Source organism: Cetorhinus maximus, chromosome 29, assembly GCF_964194155.1.
Source record: "Cetorhinus maximus chromosome 29, sCetMax3.hap1.1, whole genome shotgun sequence".
NCBI lineage: Eukaryota > Metazoa > Chordata > Chondrichthyes > Lamniformes > Cetorhinidae > Cetorhinus > Cetorhinus maximus.
In genome coordinates, this window is record NC_135907.1 from 18,666,057 (window position 1) to 18,671,224 (window position 5,168).

The window sequence follows — 5,168 nt, forward strand, 5'->3', positions numbered from 1 at the left end:
TAATTCTGTATTTCCTTTGAACGCTTTTGTTTATTTATTACAAAAATATTATGGCGGAAAATGGGATGTTTGATTGGACAGTGGGAGGTCATGTGGTAAAAGAAATATGTGCATTTATATGGCGCCTTTCGACCACAAGATGTCTCAAAGCACTTTACAGCCAATGAAGCACTTTTGAAGTTTAGTCACCGTTGCAATGTAGGATGTAGGACTTCAATGTAGGAACTCACCAAGGCTCCTTAGACAGCACCTTCCAAACCCACGACTGCTACCATCTAGAAGGACAAGGGCAGCAGACACATGGGAACATCACCACCTGGAAGTTCCCCTCCAAGTCACTCACCATCCTGACTTGGAAATGTATCACCGTTCCTTCACTGTCACTGGGTCAAAATCCTGGAACTCCCTCCCTAACAGCACTGTGGGCGTACCTACACCACATGGACTGCAGCGGTTCAGGAAGGCAGCTCACCACCGCCTTCCCAAGGGCAATTGGGGGTGGGCAATAAATGCTGAATCACTAAAATAAAGCAGCTGCCAATTTTTGCATAGCAAGCTCCCACAGACTGCAACGTGATAATGACCAGATAATGTGTTTTAGTGATGTCGGTTGAGGGATAAATATTGGCCAGGGCACCAGGGGAGTTCTCATCTGCTCTTCTTCCAAATAGTGTCACGGGATCTTTTACATCCACCTGAGCAGGCAGACGGGGTATTGGTTTATCATTTTACCCGAGAGACAGTGCCTCCGAGGAGGCAGCAGACCCTCAGTACTGCACCGGACTGCCAGACTTGATTTTTGTACTCAAGCCCTGAAATGTGAACCTCCAGGAATACGTCCAACCAGAGTTGGCAACCTTAATGTTTACCACGCAAACCTTTTTTTTTAAAAACGCGTTTTACTGACGGGTAATCTCAGCCCCACCCGAGAATCGAGAGGCTCCGATCACTGCAGAATAGGACAAGGAGAAGGAGATGGAAAGCTCGTTAAACAGAAAGGCCTCTCCAGCCCCTCATGTGAAAGACACAATCGGATTGAAAGGACATGCCCTGACTTCGCGCTGCTCTGCTGTTCTCTCATACCCTCCTCAGCTGCCCAAAACTTAAAGGCAGAGGCTACTTTTGCTTCGGCTCCACTGACATTTCCCCCAGTCTGCCTGAGCGTGTGTGTCCAAGAGGGAGGAGGCAGCGAGACAGAGACCAGTTAAAGGGGGCAGGCGGAGAGAGAAGAGGAACGGAATCGTCCCAGATTTTGCGCAAAGTGCAGTAGCGGGCGGGAAAAATGGCGCTTTACCCGTCGGCCGCAATGTCGGCTTCTCACGCCGCATCGCCCCAACCACGTCGCATTAATTATGCGTTCCCGGGAAACATGCCATTCTGATTCGCTGGCCGTGCCATCACCTCATCGCTTCATCACACCGGGTGCCTCATTTGAAGATTAGCCGCGCGCACACCTCTCAGGACTGCAGCCCTCGAGCGCTTTTTGGACGTCATGGAGGCCCACTGAGGTGTTCTTCACCCCCGCTCTGGCCGCAGGAGGGGCAGCAACATTACCACCCTGGCTTGGGAGGCAATAGCAGTGGCGATCAGTGCCAATGCTGCAATGAAGAGGTTGGCCATCCAATGCAGATAGAGGGTGAATGATCTCATCTGTGCAGCCAGGGTAAGACAACCATCTCATCACTCTAAACTCACACACTCACAAGCCCATCACACACTCACTGACATCTCACTCACTGCCAGCTCAAGGGACATCACCACCCCCTCTCTCACACACACCCTCACATCTCCATCTGGCCTCATCTCCTCTGGAGACTGCCTCCTCAGCCCTCACCATCTTGAGGCCACTTGCACAAGTCAACATGTGCCCCCTACACACACCCTGGGATACCCTCCTTCCCCAGTACAGCCCTCACCCTGCAGCCTCTTCCCTTGCCTGAGGCCACTTCTCCCTCATCGCCAAGCAAGACCTAACCCTGCAGCTATTGAAAGGCCACCCACACATGACCTGCCCATGAGCCCCCCTAAAAGTGATGAGGTGCTGTCTGTGAAGCCTGGCACTGATGACTGCCCGAAGAAAGGTAGGCAAACAAATCTTGAAGTCCCGAGCAAAGTGAAGCCTGCCATGTGCACGCCTTAAATACGCTGCTGTGAAACACGTAGGCTTGTTTTCCCACCAACGTGGGCGGACGGTCCAGTGTGGGGTGGGGGGATGATTCCAGCATTATAATGATATGCAGATGTATTACAATGGTGTTCCCAACGTCTGATGGCAGGAAACGTGGCCTGTCAGCGACGGGCGGAGCGGACAATCGCAAACTGGTTTCACGATGTCGTGAAACCGATTTTTGGCCTTCTCGTCATATTGTCCGTTCGCGCCACCAATCACGCCCGACACCAGCGGGCACAGAAAGTTACGCCCTGGGGATGGTGCGGGGTGGGGGTGCAAAGGCAGAGAAAGTGAGGAAATAGAGCGAGAGGGAAGAGTGAGGGAGAGATACAGAAACTAGGGAAGAGAGAGAGAGAGAGAAAAGGCAGGGAGAAAAAAGCAAAGGGGATGGGCAATGACAGAAATAGAGGAAAGGATAGAGGGAAGAGATAAAGGCAGAATAAAAAAAAGACAGGGTGTAAGCAGAGGAATAGAAAAGACGCACAGAAAGAGGAAATGATGACAAACAATGGGACAAAAGGACAATGAAGCAGACAAAAGGAGTGAGAGAGAGAGAGTGAGAGAGAGAGAGAGACAGTGAGAGACTGTGAATGTATAAGAGACAAAGAGGGGGAGGAGGCAGCAAGAAAGCAGGATTAAGAAAAAGCATCTAAGGGGATGAATGAAAACTGATGCACTTGAATGGCTAATTCTTTCATTCAGAGCTGCCTGCCTGTGTCGCATTTTTAAGAATGAACCTTTGCTTTTTATTCATGACGATGAATTTCATCCAGTTTCTGACTGGGTTCTTTCTGTCCTCTCTCGACTTTGTCTGTATCTCTCTCTCTGTCTATCTGTCTATCTATCTGTCTGTGTCTCTCGGTCCGTCTGCCTCTTCAGAACCTGTCGGCTGAAGACACGTTGCTATTTTTGGTACCTTTATATCTATATAAAACCCTCAGACCAAGATGCCTTGGGGCAGCATCGACTCTTTCTATTCTGTTTATAGAACATTTGAAGCTCTCAAGGGGGAGCTGCTGACGCAATTCAGCACGTGAGCCCCTTTGATAAATCTCGGACCCCTGACATGGAGTCTGTTTCCAGAATTTCAATGATTAACTCTCTGAGTGCTAAGGGAGCAATTCTGTAGCCAGAGACGCAGTGTGGCAGAGCCACTGCTTATTATTTCATTAAGATCAGCATCCCTTAACCTCCCAATAATCATCATTTTCACTCACAACTCTTTTCATGAGATGGTTGTTTTCATTGTTTTTTTTCCCCCCTCGCTTCCTGACAGCAGGCTAGGAGATAGCTCCACATTCCCTCGGCATCCTCCTCCGTCTCTTAACTCATTGCCTCTCAGCTTATCTCGCCTCCTCGATCTTTTGTGCTCTCTCTCCCTCCCCCATTTATACTCTCTTCTTTTCCCGTGCTCTCTAAAGGAGATTTGCACCTTCAGCTAGCCGTTCTGTGTGAGCGAACGTGGACTGTGATTGCCGGCAGAATTTTCAAGTGTGGAGGGCCATTACAGCCACGCCCGATCATATGGCATGTTCACACACATGCACAAACTCACGCAAACATGCAGGCACACACACACATCTGCATACATGCACAAACAAAAGCAGGCATGTTGACACACACAAGCACATACATACACACACACACATGCTCGCACATACACAAGCACGCACAGAAACATGCTTACAAACACAAACAGGCACACACAAAAACACATGCATGCACAAACATGTATACACACACTCACACACACACAAACAGACACACTGCTGCATATACACACACATGTACATTTCCTCACCCATACATGCACCCACACACACACAAACAGATACATTACAGCATATACACACACACACGCACATGTACACACCCACACACACACACAAACAGACAAACCACAGCTTATACACATACACACACATGCAGATGTACACACACACACACACGAACAGATACACCACAGCATATACACACACACGCGCATGTACACACACACAAACAGATACACCACAGCATATACACACACACACGCATGTACACATACACAAACAGATACACCACAGCATATACACACACACATGCAGATGTACACACACACAAACAGATACACCACAGCATATACACACACACATGCAGATGTACACACACACAAACAGATACACCACAGCATATACACACACACATGCAGATGTACACACACACAAATAGATACACCACAGCTTATACACACACATGTGCATGTACACACCCACACACACTCAAACAGGTAAACCACAGCATATACACACACACATGCAGATGTACACACACACAAACAGATACACCACAGCATATACACACATATGCGATACACGCACGAGGTGATCAGATAAAAATTGGAAGCAGACATTCTGGCTGATATGATTCCACTGTAGCCCAGAACTCCTGAGGTCAGTCACGGCTTCTCCTTCCCCATCTACCATCAGTTAACACTCTTGAGTCTTTAATCAAACTTTTTGCTGCTAAAGTGTTTCTGAAGCAGTTTGGTTTAACACCTGTGAGATCATCATTTGCACAGGCTTGCTGTGTGTTTGCAGAATTGTTTGACTCTGGTCCAGGGGTGGTGACAAATTAGGTGCTGTCCTTTCGAACTTTCTAACGTTCTTTTCCGGTGACCGACAGTTCTCAATGGGCCTGGGCCAAAGGGGTAAAATAAACTAACCTTTAGAACTGATTTTCAACAAATCAGAGAAAGGCTTTTACTAATGTGGATCCTCAATTCAAAATGGATGGTGTGCGGATGAACCCATGTGCCAAGTGATAACTATGACAATGTAAAGAAAATAGGTCTCTAAAAAACATAGAAGTGGGATCTAGAAAGAGTATTGCAGTTTAATGCCTATTTGTGTCTTTCATGTACAGGCAGCACCCTGGCCTGGTAGTATTTTGGAGAGCATAGCAATTGTCTCTGGTGTATCGATCAACAAATGTCCTGTAACCAACTTCACTCCAAACA